At 39.4% G+C, this 12,398-nt stretch overlaps 1 long non-coding RNA gene across 1 annotated transcript; it reads left to right on the plus strand.

Moving 5' to 3' along the window:
• Positions 1-1,623: 1,623 nt before the first annotated feature.
• On the plus strand, positions 1,624-12,198 carry LOC110015182. Its single transcript, XR_002290316.1, has 3 exons — positions 1,624-1,786; positions 2,320-2,412; positions 11,677-12,198. It is a non-coding gene; the product is annotated as an uncharacterized LOC110015182 (long non-coding RNA).
• The last annotated feature ends 200 nt before the right edge of the window (positions 12,199-12,398 follow it).

Here is a 12,398-nt window from a genome sequence, read left to right on the forward strand (position 1 = left end):
AAATAACAATAAAAGTGATGTTGACCTGTTTTTCACCACTTTTTTATTTCCAAGTGTTTTTCTGTGGACTTTTTGTTCTCAAAGCAGCAAAAAAAAATTGTCTAAAAAGGCGACTGAGAGAAGAGAACAATGGAGCAGGAGAAGCTGCTCTGATGCAAACGCAAACCAACGTCACATTTTTTTATTTAGGCAACAATTTACTAAAAAGAAAAAGAAGGACTTTAACATCCCTAATGAGCTAGACAAACATTGACAGCATTCTAAATAATCCATATAGTAAAAACCTATTGAAACGTTGTTTATTAAGAATGTTTTGTTATAATAAATACTTTATTTCCTAAATGTGCATAGACTCACACTATGTGAACATCTTTTTATGACTAATGAACAATAAATTATTAAATTACAAGATTATTTTCTGGTTTTATTTACTAAAACATCTGAAGCAGAAGCCTCCAACATCAAAATTCCAAAGTTTCACTAAATCCATTGTCTTATGAACCCCGTAAAGAGCCCTATATCATGCAAACAACATGTTTGTTTGTCTGTTTTGTTTTAATTGCCTGAATTTAACCTGCTTTAATTCCAACCAATGACTTCACTGCCAATTCTCATATCTACCAAATGTCTTCTAGTTTCTATTTGAAGGAACTGATTACATTTAGCAGAAAAAAAGCAAAAACTAACAAAAGAAGGACTTCTCTTAGGTAATCCATCCTGATTTAAGTTGTCACTTGTTTTTAAAGGGACAGTTCGTTACAAGTCAACTTTGGGTTTGTGTTGCACATCAGGAATATTAAAAAAAAAAAAAAGTTCATTGTTTTGTTAAAATCAGCAAAAAAAGTTTCATAATTTTACAGGTTCAGAGATTCTTTATGTCATTCTTCATCTTCTGGGCTGGAAAAAACGACAAAATGAAGAAAAGAAACCGAAATGTGATGGATGGTCCAAACCTGTTGGTTACCATCCACGGAACAACATTTCTGCTTTTTGCAATAAACTTTGGACACCCCCAACCCCCCCCCCCCCCCCCCCCGACCCTTTAATCCTTGTTCTATCCTTGTTCTATCCTAAATTTGACCCCCCCCCCCGTGATCTATGATGAGCAGAAGGCCCATCGCCGTTCCTCTGTTGAATGAAATTAACCGCTGCTCACTTACAGTTGGCCTGCTTGTGTATTTTAAAAATAGGACACAACAATTTTAATCTGTTTTTCTGCAATATTAGAACACGGCGCTGCACTAACCCCAGGCAGGCCTCTAATGAACTGGCAACGTTTCACATTTACCAGTGGCATTTATACACTGAAGGCAGCCTTGAGCTAATGCATCTACATGCATTTATGAATTTTAAATGCCACTGTAAAGAACACACACACACACACACACGTGGCATAGATTTATGGCGTATAAATAGACTGTGGTGTGAAACAATCCCACACGACGTCTGAGATCTTCATTTAGATTCCTAAACTGAATTCATTTCGTTTAATTAGCCCTGTCTGTCAATAACATTTAGGAGAATTTGGGGAATGTTTGCTGCATTAACTTTAGAAGAGGGGGGGTCCGGGTCCTTTTCGCTCTGCTCTGCATTCACAGCATCACACCCCCCTGTTTCAGATGGCAAAGAACATAATTCCTCTTCGTGCCTGGACTGTGGCTTCATTGGCGGGTGGATCGAAAAGCTTCACTTTCAATTTGTGGAAATGGAGTCATCTCACAGTGGGAGAAAGGTCTGGACTTTTCCTGGGACGAGTCGCTCTTGTGCATCGCCGTGATGACTAATTGTGGGTCATAGCACAGGAAGCCTCCTCTTGTTGTGCGTTTGTGTTTTCATTCTCTTCTGAGCTGCAGAAGCTGCTGCATTTTCTCAAAGGGCTTCAGAGAAGGAGCAGTCTCTGCACCGCTCCCCATCCCTTCTTCTCTCTGCTTGTTGTGTGTGACAGGGTTTTAAAGCCCGTCCTAGCGTGAATTTACTCAGACTGATTTGTAATCAACACAGTTGTCAGACATTTCATAGCAAATCCAGAGAAGCAGAAAAGTGCTTCTGTTAGCCCAGAATGTTTTTTTTCTCCCTGCTCTGTTATTAAATTAGCACTCATCAGTGAATACAACTGTGAAGACAACAGTAATTGATGTGAAGTTTATGCTGCACCATATTTCAAATCAACTGCACAATATGTGTGCATGCTTTTACAAACGTTTAAGAAACTTTTGCAGTGCTTCCATTCTCTGCACGCGTTGCAAACACTTTATGTTTTTAATTTCAGAGGCGTTCTTCAGGATTTGACGTTAGAACATCTCTGCTTGTGCATCGCAGATGCAGAAACAACGAGGCGTGCACCCATGGGGTCAGCTCTGAGAGGAAAAACACCCGATGAAGATGTTGATGCCTGAAGCAGCTGATCCACAGGTTTCCCGCGTCTTTGCTCGTTGCAGCGCTCCAGCTCATCGGACTCTGTTGCTTTCCTAAGAAGCTCTGCAGAAACCAGAAACCTGATGTAAAGGTGGACGGGTCAGAGCGGGAAAACCTTACAGGACCTGGTTAGGGGCACATGCAGTGTTTCAGATACAGCAGGAAAGTTTACTCATCCAAATGTCTGGAAATGTCTTCTCAAAACTTAGAGGTTCAATCAAAGGCTTAGACACAGCTGTCCTTATGGGTGGATACGGCTGTCTGTGGGGGGAAAACGGTCAAACTTGCACAAAATATGAAGGTGCTCGACGCTCAGTGAAACCATAGAGAGAAGCATAAGCACAAGGGTTACTAGCGTGCTACAGGCACTTATGGATCACGTGTACATCCCGTGCACACGGCCAGCACGTGCACCTCACTAGCGACTAGAGTGCAGTGTATAGAGACCACACGACAGCATCATCTGTACGACATAAGCGCGTCGAACTTCCATTAGTCTTGTGAATACCACAGGATACACCTCCTACACGCGCAACAATGGTATGTTCCAATTTTTCATGGCGTACTTGGAGGTGGCTGTATGAGCCTCTGCACAACCACAAGACACACCTGCGATCCACGTAACCTTTCTGCTATCCTAGGCACTTTAACGTTGGGAGTTGGGTCATCTAGACCCACTAGACAGTGCTCTGAACCTTTTTTCTTCAATGATTTGTGATCTTCACTGGTGTCCATGGATGACATGAAATCTTTCCACCTTTATCCACCTTTGTCATGGTAGGGAGAACACGTCAATGGAAGGGGGGGGTCATCTATGATTGCACACGGGATAAAGTCCTGCTCCAATGAAAATTGTTTTTTGGTGCTCTTAACATGATTTTGTGGATGGATGGAGGACATTTATAAAGACAATTAAGCTTAAAATGACATTTCTGAGTACATCTTTATTTAAGTCATTGGGAATCAGGAGCAGACTAAAAAATACCTGGGCAGGCCTAGAAAACGGCACAGGTTTTTGGATTTTGGCAAAAACTACATAATCATAATTAAAAAACCACCGGGTTAACTTTGGAAATAGATCCGTTGATGATCGGAGTGGGACTGTAAGATGCAGCCGCTCTTCTCTATGACCCCACTCGGGTCCGGACAACCCAAAAACCCTCAGCGCCTGTACGGGGGGGTTATGCAGCGTGACGGAGGCTAAAGGTGTTTATCACAGCCGTAAATACCCCTGTGGCAAGAGTCTGAGAAGCTCCTCTTTGAGGGCGCAGTGTGCACTTCAGCATGCACGGTCCGTGTTAAACGTCCTCATCTGCTGGGGCTTCCTGTGATGAATGGAAAAAGTAAAGAAAGGATGAGAGGGGAGTTGAGGCTGAATAGCTGTCTTGCATCAATGTAGACCAAACAGAGAAGAGGGAGTGTGGCCATTACTTTTTCTGACACGCTGAGATTGATGTCACCCTTATTTGCCATCAGATTAGGGAAGCTGGGCGAAATGTAGCTCTCAGCCAGTACATCACACGGACGTGATTAAATGAGAAGGGAGCGCTGAAGGCTCCTATGAGGCCAGCTCCAGAGCCTGAACAAGAAGACCTGTAACACAAAGGTGGAACAATGTATACTGATGGATCGCCTCTCATGAGGGCGAAGATGAATCTAGAATCCCTGAATAAACTAACGCTGAACAAATAGGGACATTTGAAGAAAAAAATAATTAGTTGAAAACAATTAAGCTTTTTTTATTTCGTATTAAAATATCTGTAAAAAAAAAAATTCAAAAGTAAAAGTTTATCAGCCATTAACTTAACAGTTCCTGTTGTGCAGTTAAATCTATGGTGGACTTTACATATTTAGCTAACTAAAATCAAAATGCTGGTGGTTTACTCTACTTTTTTCCAGAAAATTCCATGGAAATCTGCTTGGCAGTGTTGGATTATCCTGCAGACAAACACACAACAGGCTGTGAACCTGATGACAAACCACACGATTTTACCAAACATGGTTCAGTCCGGGTTCTTTAAATGTAAATGTTCATAGAAATAGAAATATCTTTATACTGTACGTTGTACAACGACATAACAGTGCAATTATTTGGTGGAATAAAAAGGTCATAATAAATAAAAACTAAAATTGCGAAATAAGATAATAGAAAACATCAGTAGGTTACACCTTGTCCAGCTATTGCACGCTTCCGTTAATAAATTAACCTTATTTAACAGCGTTAAAGGCCACGATGGCTCTTGGATAAAAGCTGTTTTTTAAACCGTTTGTCCTTGTTTTAATTGCCCTGTATCTTCTGCCTGAAGGCAGCAGTTCCAACAGAGAATGTTCAGGGTGTGATGGATAAAAATCAAAACACAAAGAAAAGCAGTTTCACTTCAATAACACAACCTGGAATCCAAAAAATAAGATCAAGACAAAGAATTAGACATTCCTAAATCACAGATGTGGAGAGGGGATATTACTTTAATATTGTGCCAGTAAAAAATCTGATTTGAGTCGACGACACTGAACCATCAGAGTATTTTTTTTCTGGATCCTTGCTAACCTCACGATGCTCCGCTCAGCTGTTTATCCAGGAGGATTTCTGCAGGGCGGGCTTTTCCAAAGAAAGTGTGTCTGAGCCAAAACATGCTGTTCTTTAACCCCTCCTCGCTTCTGGAGCTGCAAATGGAGAGAGAGCAGAAAAGATGCTGGAAATGACGATAGCATTGACATTCTTTGTACATTTTAACCCTTGTGCTATCCTAGGCACGTTAACATTGGGAGTTGGGTCATCTAGACCCACTAGACAGAGCTCTGAACCTTTTTTCTTCAATGATTTGTGATCTTCACTGGTGTCCATGGATTACATGAAATCTTTCCACCTTTATCCACCTTTGTCATGGTAGGGAGAACACGTCAATGGAAGGGGGGGGGGGGGGGGGGGGGGTCATAGGATAGCCCAAAGGTCAAAGCCGGCTGCTTAATTTGAGTCTGTCATTTAGTAGCCGAACCCTCATTGGCCACATCAGCTGTTGAAAATAATGGGGTGATATCAACACACACAAACACACCAGTTTTGATTTAAAATCTATCGTAAAGGTTTCAAAGAGTTTTTAACGTAGACATTTTTGGCTTAACACAACAACGATTGGGTCATTTAGATGTAACACCCCCTAAAATGAATAGAAGAACGTCGTAGAATATTGTAGTTTAGTGGTTATTAGATATTTTTCACATTGTTCACCTTGTCTTTGCCTCATTTTTAAATTTAGACATTTTTATTTTGTCTCTAAACATTTGACCTTTCTTGTAAAACAAGAAAAACAAAACAGTTTGATGTAAATGTTTGTCATTTTAACTGTAAAATTTTCAAAATCTTAGTTTTTTGGACAGTTTCAGGCTCATTGTGGAATTATTGTGGAATTTGATGAATAATGTCTGTTTAAAAAAAGCGTAACACTTTATATTAAGATTCCTTAACAAGCTTTGTTAACACATTAACAAACATAATAGAATTTTTAGGGTGTTAGTAAGACATTTATTAGTACAATAAGTCTAATAAGGTTTATTAAATTACTTAGTTAACACATTTACAAGCATTATTATTAGGATGGTTTTAAGATGCTAATGATACGTTTATTGGCATTATAGATACAAAACAAATGTTTCAGTGTTTTAGTGTTAATAAGCTTATTATGATTTATTAACAACCTTTGTTAACAAATTCAGAAGTATTATTATTGTTTGGGGTTCTAGTAAGACATTTATTAGAATTATAGATGTCTCACACAAGCTTAAGTGTTCATAAGCTTAAAACGTTTTATTAACTAACTTAACAAATTAATAGGCTTTATTAATGTGTCAGATGCTATCAAGATATTTATTAGCATTATAGATGTCTTACAAATACCTGAAAATGTTAATAAGATTTATTAACATCTAAAGTCAGACTATTGTCTTCAAAGTCCATATTACTAAACTGTTTACAAGCTAAAAAATGTATTAATTAACTTTAACAGTTTATTAAATGTTTTGCAGCACCTCATCTAAAGTGTGGAATGCTTTTACCACAAACAACCACAAAGCATACAGCTTGTAAAAAGAACTTTTTAACTTAAAACAGACTAAACAGACAAAAATCTTTCTGTAAAAGAAATATAATAATTTAATTTAGACAAATAAAAAACACAAAAGAACACATGGACCAGTGTCGGATGACGGTAGCATCATGGCTAATAAGGAAAAAGTTAATAAACTAGTTTAATAAACTGTTAACAAAGTTAATTTTATATTTATATGTATTTATTAAATATTAAATATATTAAATATATTATTTAATTTAATTTAATTTTACGTTTGGACAAGACCAACAGTATTGTAACTGAGTTTGACTGCTAGCTGTTCTTCCTCACCTTCTGGATTAGTCACTAATTAACCCTTGTTCTATCCTAGGCACTTTAACATTGAGAGGTGGGTCATCTAGACCCACTAGACAGTGCTCTGAACCTTTTTTCTTCAATGATTTGTGATCTTCACTGGTGTCCATGGATTACATGAAATCTTTCCACCTTTATCCACCTTTGTCATGGTAGGGAGAACACGTCATTGCAAGGGGGGGTCATAGGATAGCACAAGGGTTAACACTGACAAATTTGTTGTGTATCTACAAACCCAATAAATGCATCATTGGCATTTTAAAACCATCCTAATATTAATGCTTGTAAATGTGTTAACTAAGGAATTTCATAAACCTTATTAGACTTATTGTACTAATAAATGTCTTACTAACACCCTAAAAATTCTATTATTATGTTTGTTAATGCGTTAACAAAGCTTGTTAAGGAATCTTAATATAAAGTGTTACCAAAATAGAAGCTGGGGTTGTGCTAAAGGGATTTATCCATAGCAGTGTCACAAAATAACAGTTTTAAAGATACATTATTAAAGTAAATCATAAGGTAATAAAAATAAAAAAGCTCAAAAAGGGCCTGGAATAACCTGAAAATTGATTGCTTCTTGTTTTCCTGCTGCACTAATATTTTTAATGGAATACGTGTATTTATTAGTGAAATGATGACTTTTTTTCTGTAAAGTAGTTATTTAGCTGATGTAGTGAGTTCAGACCTTTACGATCTGTCTCTTTGTGAGACTGTTCTTGTGCGTTTGTTTCCTGGATGGATGATGAGTCTGGCATCTGAGCATTTGCTCTATCAAAGCCAAGCAGTTTCCCTGAAAGACTTGTGCTCTTCATGAAGTAGAAGTCCACCACTTTCAGGGTGCGTCCATGTGTCACGTTTCCCACAAACCCTGCGGCCTCGGGGACGTCGGGTTACCTTTAACCATCTTCTGTCTGATCAAATCCAGCAAAGAATAAATCACCCATTAACCACACATGCTCTTCATTTACATAAAGAAATGCAGGCCTCAGTCAGCATGTCCAGCTGCCACTAAATGAAGCCTGAGATTTTTATTAAATGTCAATGACAAACTTAATACAGTCAGGCCGACTCTTTACGGCCCAGCGTGACAGCGTCTGTGTTAGCGGAGTTTGGCTCAGCGGGAGGCTGATTAAGCATTAAGAAAGCCGGGGTGAGGGCATATAGACCTGTTCCTCCTCCAGGCTCTGCCACATCTTTGAAAGCAAAGGATGGCTCCTCTCATTTGTGCACAATAAGAGGTTCCTGCCAATTTTCTGAGCTTGTGCTCAGATTTTAGGCCTGCCCTCACTCCTTGCCTAAACTAATATTTCTGTCATCACGGATCCCAAAAAAAAGCAATAAAATCTGGGCTTGGGTTTCTGACGGATGAAACGTGAATAATTAAATGGTTAACCTGGATTCCGCTTCTTTCCAGGTATGATTTTCTTTTCGGGGAAAAAAATAAGCAAGACACGCTTCCGCAGGAAATAATCATTTAAATCTCTAAAAGCAGACCTTTCACTTCCCTGCTAGGTAATGATCATTTTTCAGCTACAAAGGAAAAAGATTGATTTTTCTGGAATTTTCATGCCTACAGTAATTGTAGTTTATAGTTAAGACACCAGATCAAAGGAAAGGTTGAACTGAAACTTTCATTATGCAAATGCAGAACAGCTCATTTCTGGTACATTGCTCATGGAGATTAAGTGCAACAAAGTTTGAACAGACACTTGTTCACAAAGCTTTTGATTGAACGTGTTTTTAAATTCTCCTTGTGTACCACTACAGATATTTCCCCCCATCAGGGGGAAGAATAAGCTGAAAGCCTAAACACTTGAGTGGACAAAGCAAAGGCAGCAGGTGGCTGATGGAAACCTTCAGACGACTTTACCTGCTTTCCCAAAACTTTACGCTGTTTCAGTCCGTGATCTTCTGTTTCACCTTCTGCTTTTACCATGTTCTTGTAGACGTTTTCTGATAATGGAGGACATATGTAAAGCTTAAAATTCCATTTCTTTATGTAACCCTTGTGCTATCCTATAGGCACTTTACCATTGGGAGTTGGGTCATCTAGACCCACTAGACAGTGCTCTGAACCTTTTTTCTTCAATGATTTGTGATCTTCACTGGTGTCCATGGATTATATGAAATCTTTCCACCTTTATCCACCTTTGTCATGGTAGGGAGAACACGTCAATGGAAGGGGGGGGGGGGTCATCTAAGATAGCACAAGAGTTAAATTCTTGTGAATCAGGAGCAGACGAAAAATGATGATTGAAAAATTATGCGTCGGGTTTTGGTCCTTGTATTTGGGTTATTTTGTGTTACTAGCTTTCAGTTTCCCAAAAACCAAGAAGAAGTCCCTTCTTTCTCCTTGGAGAAACATTTGATGCTTCCCTGTTGAAGTCAGATCCAGGAACAGTAGATTGGAGGCTTGATAACGTCGTTAGTTAGTCCTTGGATCCCTGGTTGGGCCACCAACTGCTCCCCGCCATTGTCTTCTGTCCTTGGCGATCCTTTCCAGCTCCCTCAGGTGTGACCAGTCTGCTTGACATCTGCCTTCTCCTCATCTTCCTCATTTTCTCTTCCTCTGTGGATTCCAGGGCTGATGGGTGGAGCTCAGGCTGTGGCCAGTCCAAACCTCTTCCTCCACTGACATTGGTTTCTTCTTTTCCAGACACCAGCAAGTACGACGATGTCCTCAGCCATTCTTCAAGCCTCAATTAGTCAAACTTTTCTGAAAGACATTTCCTTTTACCTCCTTTTATCTGTTTATGTTTCAGTTCATATTTTCACAAACAAAAACTAGAAGGAGCTGCATTTCCAGATGAAACAGCAGGGTTGAATGCTGTATTGCTGAATGAAAATGAAACTTAAAGGGTCATAATTGGCCCAAAAAAAGAAATAAAGAAAGAAATGATCAAAGTTGACCATAAATGAAGTGAAAATAGCAAAATAACAAAAAATATATGTTCGTGAGAAAATGTGAGCACAAGGTATCAAACCAGTGAAGTTGTGCAGCACAGCGTACATGTCATGCCATCACACCACCAAGCAGGTACTGTGGACAGGACAAATAATCCATATAATCCTGGAATATCTGGAAAAGTTCAAGGATTTGAAGGACCAGAAGTTATAGCTGGAAAAAACTGAACATTTGAATAGTTGAATGGTTGACAAATTGCGGAAGATACCATAATAAAGAAATAAGTAGAAACAGGAAAACATCAGATTTAAGTACATTCATGAATGTTTGTGTTCAGTTTTAATAAACGAAGAAAATGCCCCTCCGCCACCATTCTTTGCCAGCTGTGCGGCGCCTGTGTGTGACTTCCTGTTTTCCTTGCAGTCAAATTACAGTCTGGATATTTTTACCAGACAAGTGAAGGGTATGACCCCGAGGCTGTTGTACAACACACAACAAATGCACTATGACGACTGACTAATGATATCCAAGGACACACACATATGGCAGGCCATTTTAACATTAAAAGGCTAAGTTTGACTATCCGGAATGACATACACACAGATGTACAGTAACAGTACAGACAAAACGTCCTGGATTAGTTTAGAGAAAGCAGCCATTATTTCAATTAACAAGCTGCTTTTCAAACATCCACAGGGAGCAAAATACCACAGGATTGTGTTTTACATGACTGAAACTTTTTACTAAAAAAGAAAAGCAATATTTCACTGACATATGATGAGAACACCACATCAGATAATACATACGAAATTTGTATCTCTGCACTAAAAAAAGATTTAAGACCGTACCAGTAACCAACAGAATATGCGATACAGCCAGTTTAATATCCTATTTAAATGCATGGACTACAGTCAATGGAGACGGTGCAGAGCTGACTGCAGAAATACAGAGGATCCTGGGTGAGCTGAGAATCTGAGCGCCGGTTTGACTTATGGCTAAATTAATGTTGGGTAACTTCATTTACTGTCGCAGTCTCTCCTCCTTTTGCCACCTGTTAGTGAGTTTAAAGGAACCAACCGCTGCCGTCTTCCACCCGAATCCTGCGGGGGGAAAGAAGAGACGGATAAATATTTATTACCGCATATTCTGGAGAAGGAAAATTTACAGCGCCTGAATGAAAGGGCTGATAACTGCTGCAGCAGCGTCAAGTGTTATTAAATGAATTAGATTGATGCCCCGACGACTGGCAAAATCACTAATGTGTGTGCTAATTATACTCCCACTTAATCAGCCTCAGCAGAAGTCAGTCACTTAGCTGTTTGTGCAGTCATGTTGCCTTTTCCTCCCATTGTTTATGTTAAATAGCGACAGAGCTACATATGAAAGCGGGTCAATAGCAGAGACGGATTAATTAAACCCAACTTCCTTTTCTTTTCTTCTCTTTGTGAGGCTTCACTTGTGTCAACAGTCTGCTAGCTTTGCCTTGACTGCTGTTTGCTGCCCTTAAATTTCCCTGTAAAAACACAGTAAAACACCGGCAGCTGTGGTCACTTTGTGGCATTTTTATTTATTTTTACCTCTGAAATTCAGTTACACAGTTAATTACGCTGCGTGCTATTCCTGCATTCAACCGTTATTGAATGTGTGAGATTTTCAGTCTATTATTGTTCTGAAACATTACAGCCATTTCCTGAGTTTCTACTATTTCTACTCGGATGAAAATTAACATGTTCTTGTGGCAGCTCAGCTAAATGCAGCTGGATAGCTCCAATATTATTCGCCGTTTAGTTGTCATAATGCTAGAGGTTGGGGGTGTGAGGGGCTGTAAGCTACAGGACAGCGTGCACACAAATAGCAACAAGGAGGGGGAGTGGGGGAGCTCTGCATGACCCTGCATGACCCTAATCCTGTGTGTGTGTTTTGTGTTTTCAGCTCCTGCAGAGGTCCAGCTTCACCTTTGCTGCCGAATCCGCCTCTCGCAGAGCTGATTGAGGCTTCTCCCTCCACAGATCACCCGGCTGGTAGGGAGTTTCTAAAAGCTCCCAGAATCCCCTGCTTCAGCGGGGTGTGTGGGTGGGGTGCGTTCCTTAGCCTCCTGCTGCTGTCTGCCTCGGCCTGGACCCTGTTGAAGCCTGGTTTTGCTCTACTTTCCATCCCTGTAGTCTATCCTTCCTCATGTTGCTCCTGGGTTTTAGTTCTTGTTTGGTTACTCCGAAGCACCTTGAATTACTTTGTGTACGAATTGTGCTATACAAATAAACTTGCCTTGCCACTTTGTTAGCCTTTATTTGATCATTTCTTGTTGATTACAGTAGTTGTCCTATTTATTTTGCTGCTTAAAAAGCCTAATAATGAATTAATTAAACGACATTGCCACACTCAGTTTTGTCCCAGTTCTTTTTAATTTTACAAATATATTTTAGTGTACATATGGATGCCACTGACCTGGTTTGATTAAGAAAGGCAGGAAAATAAGGAAGAGGCTTTCTGTTGTTGGATATGGCTGCAGAAATCTCAACTGCAAAGAAAATTAAGACTTAATAAAGCAAAAATATATATATTTCTTAAAAATCCTTAGTTCACTTTAGTTTCAATAAAAATTTGATTTTTTTTTTTCCTCCTACATGAGACAAAATTGTGTTTTTTTTATTAAT

This window comes from Oryzias latipes, chromosome 5 (assembly GCF_002234675.1).
Source record: "Oryzias latipes chromosome 5, ASM223467v1".
Lineage (NCBI taxonomy): Eukaryota > Metazoa > Chordata > Actinopteri > Beloniformes > Adrianichthyidae > Oryzias > Oryzias latipes.